This window comes from Anopheles gambiae, chromosome 3, assembly GCF_943734735.2.
Source record: "Anopheles gambiae chromosome 3, idAnoGambNW_F1_1, whole genome shotgun sequence".
NCBI classification, from domain to species: Eukaryota; Metazoa; Arthropoda; class Insecta; order Diptera; family Culicidae; genus Anopheles; species Anopheles gambiae.
Genome location: NC_064602.1, coordinates 14,271,694 through 14,287,247, shown reverse-complemented (window position 1 = coordinate 14,287,247; position 15,554 = coordinate 14,271,694). Strand labels below are relative to the sequence as shown.

At 41.0% G+C, this 15,554-nt stretch overlaps 1 protein-coding gene across 13 annotated transcripts in view; it reads left to right on the top strand.

Moving 5' to 3' along the window:
• LOC1275507 (semaphorin-1A) overlaps nt 1-15,554 on the top strand; it is a 218,980-nt gene that overhangs the window by 1,647 nt on the left and 201,779 nt on the right. For 2 of the 13 annotated variants that reach the window (XM_061662581.1, XM_061662583.1), the window contains exon 2: nt 222-504. The exons of the other annotated variants lie outside the window; for them this stretch is intronic. The gene's annotated coding sequence lies outside the window, so the exon portion shown is untranslated. The remainder of the gene's footprint in view (nt 1-221; nt 505-15,554) is intronic. 13 annotated transcript variants of the gene reach the window in all.

Below are 15,554 nucleotides of genomic sequence, written 5' to 3'. Positions count from 1 at the left end.
TAGAAAGGATAAAAAGGAACCGAAACTTGGTACAGTTGTGTTGCAGTTGTACCGAACGAAAGTGCAATTACGTCGTTATGCAAATGTGCACACACACACACACACTTCGACACAAATACGCACACAATGATGAAAACAAATCTGTACAGCGGGGTGAGCAAGCCAGTTTTTTTGTTCTCCTGTTTGATTTCTTCGCCAATCAACGTGACAGAAGATTGCAGATATCCTTGCAGCGTGTGTGAGAGTGGTCGAGGAGAAGCAGCAGCGAAGGGAGGGGAGGGGGTGTCGGCGAACTGTCAAAATCGATACAAAAAAATATCGATCAAAATCAAAAACACGCGCAGCATCCGAAAAAGTTGCGAAAAGCCGTATTACGCCAACGATACCAGTTCGTTTGTGCTTGCGTGTGTGTGTGTGGTGTATGTGTCGTGTGTGCGTGTGTATGCGGTAATTTTTTGTTCAGTTCCTTTCTCCATAATCGGTGCAATTCTGATTTCGAATTCGGTGAGCAATTTGCTGTGAATGAAATGTGTTTTGTTGTTGTTGTTGCTTTCCCTTTGTTTTGGATGCTGTTTTTTTATGATGGTGGCACGTGAGTGTGTATGCGTGTGGGGTTGAAAGTGTTTTTCTCTTCTTTTTCATCTTCTGTGGGCAGCATTTTGGGGTGATGCCCTAGGCTAGCTGCAGTGTAGGGGAAGGTGGGGCCAGAATGTGTGTATGGAGATTTTATCGTTTGAAAAATATTGTATCTTCTTTTTATTATTAGGTACAAAATTAATGTAGGGAATTTCTTGAGCGTTCGGTACCAGCCTAACGAACGAATGCTAGAGTCATCGGCTGCTACAGATCCGAGCGTGTATTGATTCTCCTTCCGATATTGTTCAGTAAGGGCTCAATAGTTGAACGCTTTTTTCTTGGGTTTTCCCAGTTTTTCGTATAATTCTTATGGTTCGTTAAGAACAAAAATCCGTTTGTAGTTTTTGACTGTTAGTAACTGAAATGTTTGAAATAATAACAAATAATAAAAATGTTCACCAGATAGGACAGAAATGTCTTGAGCTTTTTTAAAATGCGATACAGGGTTTTTCAAATCAGTTTCGTATGTAAACATTGTTTTTCAACATCTGTCAAATGGTTTATTTGTTTCAAAATGAAATTTCATTTTCAACACATGATTTTCAACAAAAAACAAAGAACCGTCAAACTCAATCCAGCTTGAGCCGTGTTGAAAATCATGCTGAAGAAATTAAAAATTATTATGATGGAAATGAAATATAAAATTGATGTGCAATAACATTTTGCATGCGGTGAATAACAATGTTTACGTTCGAAACTGACTTGGCAAACCCTGTAAAACTGATAAAATGCATCCAACACAATTTCGATTCTTTTCTGCATATTTTTTTTGCAACCGTCTGTTAGAAGTGGTTGGTGTATATTTTACTTCAATTTAAACCTATTTAAACATGGTTCAAAACCTATTTGAATTTAATTTATTGCCCTATTGGATTTTTTTTAAATAAGCTCATACAGAGAATTAAATATCTATAAATCTATCAATAAATTATTGTTAATCGTTACATTTTTATAAAAAGGATACGCTGGACAATAATTTCTGTCCAGTCTCGGAACAAATGTAATTATATTATCCTTCACGTTTTTTTACGGAAAAATACTCAATTTTTTGTAAGAGGTCACCTAATCTCCACTTCTCCTAACGAAGTCGGACTTTCTTACGGGAACGGTGAAAGAGAAAAGCTAATAACTTTCCGTAGCTCTTTCATGTGGCCATTTAATCCCACCTCGTTTTGATCGTTCTCCTCTGTCTGGCCTCTGTATGGACGATAGTAACGATCAAGATTAGAAAATGTAAATAAAGCCATCTACCCAACGCCCACAGTAGGTGTAGTAAAATGCCGTTCTGCTGCTCCGCACGCGGTGCAGAGAAAAACGGTACCCATTCCCTCGGTATAAAAATGATCCAAACGAACAAAAATACACACACACACACACATACACACAGAACCCCCCGTTGGCGAGAGATGAAATGAATGCGAGCGACACAAATCTTTCTAGCAGATGTGGCCCGTCCCAATGTGACTTGTTGTTCTGTTGTATTGTGTTCTAAACCTTACCAAAGTGCAGCAACAGCAGCGCAGCTCCAAGACGAACATCGTTGTCGGAATCTTGTTTCCGAAGAAAATCGATATTTTGTACCACACACACACAAACACAAGATCTATGGTCCGTTTTTCGACATTTCTTCCCTTTTGGAGGTTATTCGAACAGATAAGACGTGGCCACTGATAAAGCTGATTTCTTCGGAGACACTTTCGATCCCGGAAGCGGATCGCAAACAGCGAGAAGAGATTTATTTGCATACGATAGGAAAAATCAACTTCTGTGCGTGTATGTGTGTCTGTGTTTGTGGTCAACAACAATTCACGACGACGACGACTACCACGGGTACTACAACACTGATTGTCAATCATGTGATGTATGGAACTTTGTCCTACTCTGGGGTTGGATTGGTATTTACACTGGACGGAGACCTTGCCTTCTTCACCCCGTCCTCGACACACTGCAAACGATGATAAGGCTACTGCTGATTGCTGTTCATGGGTTTTGGAGAGTTTGCATTCCTTACTGTATTCCCTTGGACCGGTCATAAAAGGTTCCATATTTTGCGACCGGCTGCTGCGATTGCAGGAACTGGGCAGGGTACTGGGTGCAGAAGTGTAAGATAAACGATAAGATCGGCAAACAAAATCGCCCCGAAAAAGAAACCCCTATCTTGTTATGAAACACATGTAAGGCCCCTCCCGATATTGCCTTTCCTGGCGAAGGTTCCTTTTATTGGCCTGTCATAATTTGAGAATTTTTGAGCCCCGAAAAATGTTGTTTTTCTCGCAGTTTTTCGCACGGGCATCATCCTTTCTCCGGCCGTTGGATAGGTATTTGGGTGTTGTTTTTTTCATTTTTCACCATAGCTTCAGTTTTATTAGGGTGTGTGCCCCTTGATGTGTGGGGTTAAGTGTTTTCACACTCAATTAAACCATTCAACAGCGCGATGGCGGCGGCGCATTTGTGTGGCAAATGTGGGTGCGCATTAGAATTTTTCCCCATACACCCCCCCCCCCATTATAGCCATTTTATCAACCGCACAGATGGATGGTTATGAACGATTTTCGAAACGTACACCACGGGTCGTATTGGGCAGACAAAAAACAAAACCACACATACACACCACTAATGTACAGCTTGGTGAAGTGCTATTTAGGGTTGTTGGGGAATTCGATTCGAATGAAATGAGTTGAGCCTCGTGATTGATTGTGAGTTTTAGTTTTAGTTTTTATATACGCTTAAAGTTTTTATGTTTTTTGGCTATGTTTTCAGGAGAGATTATGATTTTGATTTAGGCTTTATTTAGGCTTTAGGCTTTTTTTAGACGAATTTTAGGCTTTTAGATTACAGGTCACCTCAACATTTTAACCTATTTACAGGGAATAATTTTTAACTTTGTGGAGGTATAATAGTTATAAAAACGTTATAACATTAAGTCGATTTAACAAGTGTATGTATTGTAACAATGTATGCGCCTCAACATATCAAGATGCGTCTGTTATATCGTTCAGTTGGAAAAGATCTCCCATTATTTACGATTACAAAATTCATTAAATCTCGATGCCGCGTACAACTGTGATCCGCGACTTTAGGCGTTCATTTAGATAGCAGAAAAACGTTGCAGAATCACTATGATATGCACTATTAAACAAAAGCTTTCCATTTGTTAGGTTGAGGCTTCATTTTGTGTGTCGCGAAAGGCTTCAAAGATCCATTCAGTGTAAAAGCTCTGTAATGTGCAACTGTGCGTGCTACTTTAGAATTTCACCAGTATTCTTTGGACTCCAACTGCTAAGCTAACGTTTCGTCTCGCTTACAGGGTTTTCCAAGTGACTTTCGAATGTAAACATTGTTTTTACCCGCATGCAAAATGCTATTCCACATCACTCTGATAGTTGACATGGTTTCCCGAGTCTATTTCCAATGTGTACAACATTTTTCACTGCTTGCGAGATGTTTTTCAACAACTGTCAAATGTTGTATTTCCATCACAATAATGTTTCAATTTTCCCCACATGATTTTCAACACTTCCCAAGCTGGATTGAGAGCTTGACAGTTCTGTGTGATGTGTTGAAAATCATGTGCAAGAATTGAAATTTTGTTAGTTTTGCAAATACTCCATTTGACAGCTGTTGAAAAACATCTTGGAGGCAGTGAATAATGGTGTGCTTATTCAAAAGTAACTTGGTAAACCCTTTATTTTCTTCATAATAATTATTTATTTTAAGTAATACAGTAGAGCCGTTCCTCCGGAATATTTTGCTTTAATTTCTTGAGCATGATTTTCAACACTTCAACTGTCAACGGGTGATGCAATTCGGCTTCAAATTCCGATGAACAAACGATGACAGCAGCCCGTTAAAGTGTTGAAAATCATACTGAAGAAACTAAAAATTATTATGTTGGAAATGAAACGTTAGATCGATGTGGAGTAACATTTTGCACGCGGTGTATAACAATGTTTATATTCGAAACTGACTTGGAAAGCCCTGTATCGTCCAAGTTGCATTTCTTAGGTGCAGTTTTTTTGCATTCGCAAATGAGTAAGAGTGTTATAATATAGTTGTATCCTAGAAAAAACTACAAATTATTATTTTGGTAGAAGTATTGTTGTTCATCCATGAACTGTCTAACAGCAAACATGGTGAAGCCTATCGATTGATTGGTGATCAATGACATATCGTGCATTCAAATGTTTGAAATTTGATTGATAGATTTTCCATAATGCATTTCAGTATTCTTTGTAATGTGTGTTACACGAAACATTGCTTAATATGTATTTTTATCTTGCTCAATTGTGTTCCATGTTGTGAAATAAAATGTGATTGAATTATCACACTTTGTCAAAAAAGCGTATGGCTAAAAATAATAAACCATATCAAAGAATGTTTGTACACTCTTGCACTTCAACTAAAAAAAAAAAAATGGCAGCAGCTGTACAACATCGCTAGAGCATGTGGAAAAGCGCAAGGCACGGAAAACCGACAGTTTCCGGTAACGGATCAAAAGCAGCGTCTTCTTTTGCTGCGATGTTTGGATAAATCTTCAAACACTCAGTGGTACCCCCGATGTGGTGCAGCATTGCTTTGTGCCCGTTGCTCTATATCAAACAGACACACACACATATGTCTCACGTTATGGCTCGATTGCCGGACATTGACTGTACACTTGAGACAGTCGTGTTTTGCGGTTACGGTGGGGAGGATAGGAACCGATGTCGTTTGAAACGATGCTAGAAAAAGGGCTGAAGAAATGACATCAGTGGTAGCGGAATGATGTGTGGGTGTGTCCGGTATTTTCTTCCCCAACCATTCTCCATTCCCTCCTTCGTCATTCACACGGCTCTTGGTAGTCGATATAAACGTCACGTGGGCACCACTTGAAGCAAACTTCAACACCTTGCACACAATGGCTTATCGGATGGGCTTATTCTGTGTGTGTGTGTGTTTTTTTTTTATTCTACTTCAACACTCTTATGATGTGTAGGTATTTTGCTGGCTAGCTTCCGAGAATTTGATGTCCACTTCGCAAGGGCAGGATGAAGTCAATCGAGCTACTATCGAGTCATCCATTTTGCCACGCTTGTCATTAGAAGAAAGAAAAAAATGCATTTTTTGCAGTGCTTGCAAGCGATCAGCCAAGGATGTGTTGTTCATTTTGCTTTGAATGTGGTTTGTACTCGCACAAAAGCTTTTGTAGATGTAATAGTTTCGAGAAGCTGCTACAGTACATACCCAAGTGACATTTGCTCGAAATTGTTTTCCCATATCTGCTCGATTAGTACTCGATACGCCTGAAATAGTGGATTTGTGTGTGATCAAGCGTGTGGAAAGTGCCAAGATTTGGTGTGCTCGTAAATTAGACGTTCCTCTATCGATGGACGATGCCGTCGAGGTCATTTTTTATTCATAGGTATGGTTTTTTTATGAAAAACAAAAGCTCATTTTGTATGAATTAAAATAAAAGGATATTATTTAAGAATAAAATAGGAACATGGCCAACTATAACGATAGGAAACATTATTTCCGAGCGAATCTAGAAGAAAGTAACGAAAAAGCCGCATTACAGCTGATTTTAAAGGACTTTTTCTGAATTCCTGAAGTTTAAGGCTCCAGTTTAAGGGAATTTGCTCGAATTCTCGATTATTCGTGCTCGAAAATGTCAATTGAGTATTTACGCAAAAAATCGTACTGCTTGAATATTAGTGCTGGTGCAATTTTAGTGTGAGTTGACTGCATTTTATTACGAAGCCGTTTACTACGCTATTAACAAATTTATTTGTCGTACTTCGTTTGGTCTTATCGTTTGGGGCTTTCCTTATCTTATCCACCTTGCCATTATGGGGGAATTGCATGAGTTTCTGCGTTAAAATGAATACTCGTTGATGTTATCGCTACACTTCCCATAGAAAGCACCCGTCAGTGTCAGTGGTAATGAATGCTATTTTAATATGGGTATGAGCTATGGATCTCATGATGAAGCTACTCAACAAGTGAGCGTGAGAATAAATTCAAAAAAGCCCAATATATATAGCACAGCCTTTCAGTCACTGTCATCGTTGCAATTAAGCTCCGAGATATGGCGCTCAGACCTTTTCTTGGTGGAACCGGCGGTGTGGCTATACTTATAACTTAATTTTTCATAACATTTCCATCACATCCCGGTCCTCCGCTCAGCTCAGCAACTCTCCGCACGAGAAAAGGTTCACGACGGGCTACCCTCTATTGCACTAATGGGTTATGATAAATTTTAAAGTTGGATTAATGCGTACAGTCTGCGGGGTGCGCTGCAGCTTGATACGCCGGTTAGCATCTTGCCCCGGGGCCTCGGTTCTACGGTGTAGCAGTACCTTCAGCGCCTATATGCTACCACTTTTTCCCCTTTGCTCTGTGTATCGTTTAATGTTGCTATACGCTGTCGCTTTATCATACTTGAGCGAGGCGAAGTAACCAAAAAAAAGGGTAAAGGAAAGGATGATCCTTTTTTGCCATCACTACTAATAATACGACTAAAACCCATTTCCCCGTCAGGCCCCGTTTCACTAACTGGAGCAGTTTTTCGAGAGTCGAGTTCGTTCACATACACTCTTTCCTGAAGATAGCAACTTACCCGACTTTTGCTGTGTATCGTTGGTTTCGGTAGCGCGTTGCGGGATATGGATGTGATTAAATTTTCATTATCATCTCCATAGCCTCTCGCACGGTGTATTTGTGGGTGTGTGTGTTCCTAACGATCTTTCGAACCACGGTGAAACGAGCTTTCTGTGTGGGGTAGCTAATGTGTATACCCGACTGCTCGCGATCCAAGGAGCTTTCGGCAGGAGCATATCCTCAGTTTCCTTAGATACCAGATTAACTCATCGCTTATTCCTCCCCGCTCTGTACGCAAGATAGCAAGATGAAGAAGTGGAGCATAGCTTCGTATTAATCTTCTTGCACCAATGACACAATCCAATCCGCTGTGCTGCTCTTACGCTGGTCTCAGGAAAAGTCGTCCAATTGCGTCTTTTCATAAATTATGAGCGTTCGATTTTGCGCCCCTTTCTTTGTCGTACTTTTGTGGTACACCTAATGCTTTGCTGTTTTAGGGTTGCTGATTACTTATCTGCCCGAGCTGGAACGATGGCTGGGGGAATGACGCTTTTCTTTTTTATTGCTGTAACCAGCGCTTATCGGTTTGTTTTTTTAATTGTTTTTCTCGAATTATGCAATTTCTCAATCGGTTGCCACCTAAGAATCATCATGACTCATTCCATGTTGCCTCATAACGATAGGTCTGTCAAACCCATTTAAATGGATAATTTGTATAAAAAAGTTGCGGCTAAGAGGAGACAACAAATAAGAAGGCAGCTTAAATCATGTTAACACTTCATACTCAACCACATGTAAAAAAAGTTTTTGTAGCCAAGATTATTTAATCCTGAAAATATATAAACAAACGCAGGCTCGATCCGGATACTTTATTTTTTTTATTTCTCGTAAAGACGGCCTGGTTGGCCGCAATCCGGTTAGCTTATATATGACTGGAAAATGTATGATTTATAATTGTTATAATTATAATTACAGGAGAGATACATGGTTCATGGGAACCGAAAACGGTCGCAAAATATCGCGTATCTTGAATGTAGCATAAGTAGAATTTCACGATTTTATACCACAATATCACTTATTTTCGTTAAATTTTGCTTGGCGTGTTAAGTTTTAGCAATTATTAGATGTAATTCTGACTGTATAGAACAATTTAAAATCTTCTTAAATACTTATAAGCTCCGACCAGAAGGGAATTTATTTTGCCTTTGACAATTTATGTGTCAAATCAGTAAAATTTGCTCAAAGAACTGTCAAAGGGGACCTTCACGATTCTAGTTAGTTTTTTGTATGGAGTTTGACAGTTGGAGGCTGAAATCATATAAACACTTCATACAAAACCACACATAAACTAGCCTGCAATTTTCAGTCTAGATTATTCTAGCCTCAAAGCTAGAATTAGATTCGAGTACCTGCTCGAAAATGGCAAAACAAGGTGGTGTTTACATTTACCCCAAGGTGCATTAAAGAGATCTGGTGATGGAATCCAGAATCAAAGTGTATGTAGTCTAGGTGGTCTTTTTATAACCAAATTTGAATATCACTTTTTGACAGGATGGGTGAAACCTTTTGTTCAAACAAGATTTCTGAAGGCTTGACGAATACACAAAACACTTTTAAAATCTTCATTCAGAAAAATAAGTGAAAAAATCAGCCTTTTAAATTCATACACCTTGGGATAAGCCCACCTGTATATTTTACCGACTTAGATAGCTGCTCGAAAAGTGCTCTACAATGCAAACAGCTGACAGGCTGAAATTTCAGCCTACGAATTTAAAACGGAAAGGGCCCCAAATAAAAAAAGCATTCTCAAGCACTTATTTAAGTTTCTCAAGCACTGAAAACTTGTTCTCAGGCGCGAGCCCGCGGCCATCGTCATTTTTTCTCACTCTGAGAAGCTGATATAGCCTCTCAAGCTTTATTATGGAGCTTAAAATGAAAATATATAAGTTTTTGATCGCATTTTTTAAAAACATTTTTAATTATAAACATTTAATACATTTTCCAAAGTGATTACATAAAAACGAATAGCACAATTGCTCATATTTCAGTTAGCTGGTCGCTGCATCGTCAATTGTCTGAAAGATTCTCAAAGATTCTCAAACCGATTTGACAAACGTTGAGAACGTAGGTTTCTCAAAAGTACTCATGGGTGCTTGAGAAAATGAGCGTTGGGAAACCCCTTGGCCCCACGGCCTAAGAGGTACCGTGTATCTCGAGGACCGCCTGTATATGCCAATTCTTATCGTAAAAAAGATAATGTTTGTACACCATTAGCGAAATCCAACATGATGGAACGTAAGTATCAAATGGATACAACCCGGATGAAGAATATTGTTCCACATTCAGAGTAGAACCAGAGACTAAACTTGAAGCATTCTAGATTGAAATATAAAATTGGACTTTCGATAAAATTATGACAAGAAACATATCTTACAATAGCACAACTTACATCAAAATGTTACAGGGCACGGGTTCGACAAACCTGTAACAGGATGTATTGCATAAGCTCGAGTTGAAAATAAGGTTAAATACAAAACCATTAAACGTTTTTTAAATACATTTCTTCACTACTCCATTTCAAACGCTTCGAAAGATCCTCATTACACGACTGTAACCCATTTAAACCCCTGCCTTCACGTAAAACGACGAATAAAATCGCACCAAATCCTAACCCGATGCGTGTGGATCACGTTCCAAACTAAACCAAAGCGTCAATAATATCACGCACGGAGGTTGCCGGCGAAGGGATTTCGCTTTTACTGCAAGAAAGCTGTCCTTTAATTCTTTGGGTCACACAGCCCAATGTATCGTAAGCCCCATCCCCGCCATCCTTCGGCTCCTCTTTACCGGCTAATGGAGCGGGCTTTAGTTGGGTGAGTGAGCTCCCCCTGAACACAGGGCATCCGAGAAACCCTTAACGTGGGAGGCAGCAACAGCCGAACGATACTGAGTCACATTCCCACTTGAAGTTGGGGTTGTATAGGTTTCGGGAGATAGTCTCGCAACATAAAAGAAATACATTAGCAGCAGCACATCCCTCCGCGCCACCCACACACGGCAAAGGAGAGCATAAGATGGGCTCTATATTTGGGGACACACGAAGGTGGGTGACACCCGGGGTCTTCTTTCTTTTGGAGTTTAATGCTAAATGCATGGATGGGCCCACGTGATAACGATCTTACCGAACGATCTGACACCCCCAAGCACTACCTGTGAGTGTGTTTCATGCGGGTGAAAAACAATGCTTTCGATTATGTTTCGGAAAAAAGGGACGACATTTTAAGGGCAGTTAGGCAGGTTTTTGTTTTGTTTTTTTCTCACAGGTTTATGTAATGGCTGTTTCCCCACTCGAGCAGCCGAACGTACGATGCATTAGCTGACAGGCCTTCATGCCTTTGCTGTGTGTATGGCTTGCTGTGTATCCTTTTGCTGTAAATCCGGATCCTTTCCATTCTTTATGTGCTGATGAAACGAGAAGAAGGAGGATTGCACACGGCGGGCAGCATCTCTCGACGTCCATTTCGGTTAATATTTTGCTTAAGCGCTTTATTGTGCGCTTGGAGAAGCTGTTTTCGAGTGCGCGTGAACCGCCGGTGGGTGACTTTCATCCATGTTTTAATGTCAAACGAAGGACATTCAAAGATTTGCTCGCTTTGTTTGTACTCCCAAGTTGGACTGGGCGCCGCGTAACAGTACCGCGCTAATCTCGGCGAATCTGACGCAAACTGTTAAACTTTGAGCGCTTTCGTGCAGTGAATAAAACATCTCTCGAACCGCAAAACCATATCAACAAGCTAAAGACAATAAAAGCGCGCGGCGCACGGGGAAATAAAACGTCTCCTCTTGCACCACCTTGAAACGCGCGATTCTGGGTGGGTGTTGGTCTGTTTCGCCAAAGGAATCGGCAAAATAGATTCCTCCAGATATGGTTGGTTTGCTGGGTTGTTTTTGTGGGTGCTTTTTTATCTCTCTCTCTCGCGCGCTCCTTCTCTATCTCTGTCCTTGCGAATCTCTAATGGCTCTGGCGGCCTCCTCCGACTATGCTAAGCAGCTTATTATTGGAGCGTGGGGTCGCGAAGACACCCACTCACGAGCGTGTGGCTGCGGCGGCGGCTTTAACGTGACGCTATTGCGGCAATGGTAAATGATTTACCGGGCTCTTGGTTGTTTACGGGGAGGATCGCCGCCGGGGAGGATGCGTCGTCCCGGTGTGACGGCTCACAACAGTTTCAAACTGGCTAGAAAGTTTTGGCTCTCTTCAAACTCTCGAGCGCGCTTTGAAGATTTCGGAGATTTGGTAAACGGAAAGGTGAACCGGCACCGCCGGGGGAATAATGGTGGAAGCAAAAGGGCAAATTTTAGTGTCTTGAAATGGCGTCGTGGCTGGAGTGTGAAGGTTTGTTCGTTTCATCGGTAAATGTAGCGTTATGTTTATGGCCTAGAGCAGTGATCGGCAAAGTACGGCTCTTTGCTGTCTAACTGGTGGCACTTTGCCACTTTTATTTTTACACATTTTTACTCTTGATTTGTTTATGATTAATTGGCTTTTTACGCATTTTTGTAGAATGTTGGTCTCTTTCGGTCGCAATGTCTACCGACCACTGACGACGAGGATTTATTTTAGTGTTGTGCTTCATGAATCTTTCATTGAAATTCGTTGATCTTCAGCGACGAGCAATAATTAGAGATTTATTAGATTTTTATTAGATTTTTTATGATTTTGTGGGGTGGATCCGTGGTACAGTCTTTAATTTGTAGGACTTAACATCATGCCCGTCTTGGGGTTTAGCCTTGTCTCAGATTTCGAGGTTCATGAATCTTTTCAATCGAGATTCAGAATCATTGAATAATTTTAAAAATTCATTCTGTTCCACGAACTTGAATCAAATACACCCTACCAGTGCTGCAAAATGTCAGGAGCATCACAAGATGTTTATTGAAGAAAACCATGAATATATCCCTGGTAGCTTGATGCTCATTACTGATACTCAATGAAAGTGCGTCATGACATTCCGAATACGACATGCGAGTGCTTGAGTCAAACGCGAAACTCTGACTGAGAATTGATTTTTTCTGGATGTTAACAGTGCTGCCAAATCCCACAGTTTCAATCATCAACACTCTCGACTGAAACGAAGCTCAAATCAGATCACGTACATAACTGAGATGATCAGAGGTGATATTCAAACAGTTGATGGATCAATCACATGCTTGGTGACATTTTATTTAACACCCTACTCTTGATCACTTGGTCACGACATTTTCTGTCGGTGATAATCACGACATTCTTGGAATATACTTGATGTGTATACTTGCAACAAATAGAGCATTCGTACTCGCTCTGTCTGGTTTGATTATCTGCCGGGTGAAATAGAGCGAGAAATCTTGCTCATTTTGTTTCTCGAACCACTCGCACGCACCCCGCATATCTCCCATGACCATCGTGATTATCAACGACAGGAGTTTCGCGACCAAGTGACTGACCAACAGTTCGTTGCAAAAATGTCATCAAGCATGTTATGGTCGCACCAACTGTTTGAGTGTCACTTCTGGTCATAACAGTATATCTCTTGACGCTGACATGATTTTGTTTCAGTCGGAATTGGTCATGACTATGTCAGTGACATTTTGCAGAACTGATCACAGTAAGTCATGACATAGTGACTGACCAAGCGATGGTCGCAAAAATGTCACGAAGAATATATTGCTAGCACCAATCGTTTTGAGTATCACCGCTGGTCATCACAATTGAGTACGTGACATGGATTTTTTTTCAGTCAGATTTTTTTATGACATTGACAGTAACATTTTGCAGCACTGCACCCAACACTGTTATATGTGTGTTTGGTTGTATTTAATGTAGAAATAAAACAAACAAACAAAATTCCATGTTCACGAGCTGATCTATTTTTGGTTTCATTGTTTTAGGTACAATTAATCATTCTAATGTGTTTCTTTGTCTTAAAGTTGGCCAGTTCCTTTCATTTGAAAATCATAATGCATGATACATGCTCTGAAGTAGGTATGCTGTTGTGTCATTTGAATATTTGTTGATTTTTCATCTGTATGTTTGTTTGCAATAATATTCCAAAGTTCGGATGTTTCTTCTAATTTTCCAAAAAAAAAAGAAGTTAAATTTCGATTTCAATTGCAGTTTAATTGTATTTTCCAATTTTGATGCACGCTAGCGCTAGAAATATACTTAAAAAATGAATAAAAAGATAGATTTTGCACGAATGGCATCTTAAAAAAAGTTTGAAATTAAAACGAAATGTTGACCAACAAACAAACAAAGTTGCTCAAGACGCTGCTGAGCGGCTGAAATATTGCACGCGAATGCTTTTATACGCTCGATTGCTGTTTGCAAATTGTTACCGATAAAAAAAAACATGGTAAGGTCTTTGCACCGCAGCAAACGACAATACATTATCAAAGCGAAAAAGGAAATCAAAAAAATGCTCTGTAAAACTTTTCACCAAACAAAACAAACGCTCAAAGTACAATGCTCAGCGTACCTTGAACGGTGGAACAAAACAAAAAAAGGTTACTTTTTTGGTGCTTCTTGCAACAGTAAAGTTGTTGAACCGTGTGCTTCAAAGCCATGTAGGATTGGCAGAAAATCAACCGAAAACAGAGAGGCAGAAAAGGAATACACTGCTCGCCGGTAGGAGGAAAGCGAAGAGGAAAATTCTTATAATTTGTTCGCTATTTTTGATAGGACAGCAGCAGCAGCAGCATCGACCAAAGTTCAGCAAACCCCCGAACGATGCCATAGGAAAACCAGAGCCAAGGAAGATTCATTCGCTGCCATCGTTGTCATATAGCGTGTAGGGCACTGCGGGAGCGAAGAAAAAAAAACACACACAATGAACATTTCAATCACAATTTAATTACATCCACCTGGGCGGTGTCGGAACGCGTGCGAAATCGATATCTGGCGGGGGAATTTGAAGTATTTCAGCGGTGTGTGTGTATGTGCTCTGTGTCGCAGAGTGTTCTCCGGTGCGAATCGAATACGAGAATTCCGGTGTGTGCGGGGCATGATGTTGCTATGCTGTCAAGATGTAGCCGCGTCTCTCCCTTTTATGCTGCAAAAAAAACGGAAAAGCTTCTCTCCGCCCCCTCGTGTGTGGTGTACGTACCGAAGCATCCCTGAGCGTCCAAAGTTGGGTGGAAGTCTCTGCAAAGCAAAAAAGGAGGAGGGATGATGCTTGCGAGTGGTTTTGTACATAGCAGCGGAGGAGGGAGAGGGATGCTTTGAAAACAGAAGGGGGATGTTCGATCAAAAAAAAAAGGGAAAACGGAAAAGAAGCCAAACGATGTGACCAAAGGGAATCGAATGTCGCTCGCTCATCAATCGACAAGGTCCTCTCAATGCTGCGGCCATGTATGTCTCCTCGTTGCGTGTCTGTGAGCAGCGTGTGCTGCTTTCGCGCCCAATTCGATCAATTTTGCTTTCGGCTTCTCCAGTTCCGCTCAATCAAAAGCGGCTGCAGAGGAGCAAGAACGAAGGCGCTGTGGTGTGCCGGTCGTGGTGGTAGCGACGCGCGAAGGGGTTTTCGGTAACGGGCAAGGAAGTAATTGAATGTCTCACTTACGACGTTCCGGGAATGTGTGGATCGCCCACCAAACCAGCTCTCGCGCCCGCGTTTGATGAGTTTGTGTCGTGGTGCGCTTTCTTTTGCTTGCGCTCTCTCTCTCTCACGATGGATGGCGAGGAGGTGGTGGCGCCAGCGGTGCCAGCGATGGAGACGATACACAACACACTGCTTGAAATGCGTGCGATGTGTGATGGACACATTTTCGGAATGGTGTCGATGATCAATTATTGATGAGATAACTTTTTTCCGCATTACGCAACACCACACACCTGCGTATCGGAGGAGGTCTTGGTAATGCAAAACGGATATATCGGAGCGTCCTTGGAAGCGGTGAAAGTGGGTGAATGCGGGGGCATACATGCCACAGCAGGAGGTGAGTGTGCGGTGATGATATGTGTGTGTATGAGTGCTGGGGGTAGATTAGGAGAGAACCGTAACATTAGGCAATTAATCGATCGAAATACTACTTTCCCGCCAAACAGATGGCAGGGCACGTAAAATTTGTTTTCCGATTATTCAGTTACCGTTTGTGGGTCGGATGATTGTCGTTGATTAGCTTCGGTATTAGTTTGTGGGATAATTGAAGCAACAGAACATTAGCACGCGTTTTGTTTTCCCTGGAAAAATGAATTCAACATTAATAAGTGTTATTAGAAACGAGTTTTCTTTTAACTAGAATCGATAGACGGAATGCTTTCATGGTGCTGTAGGCAAGTGTACGATCGTATCAACGGTATT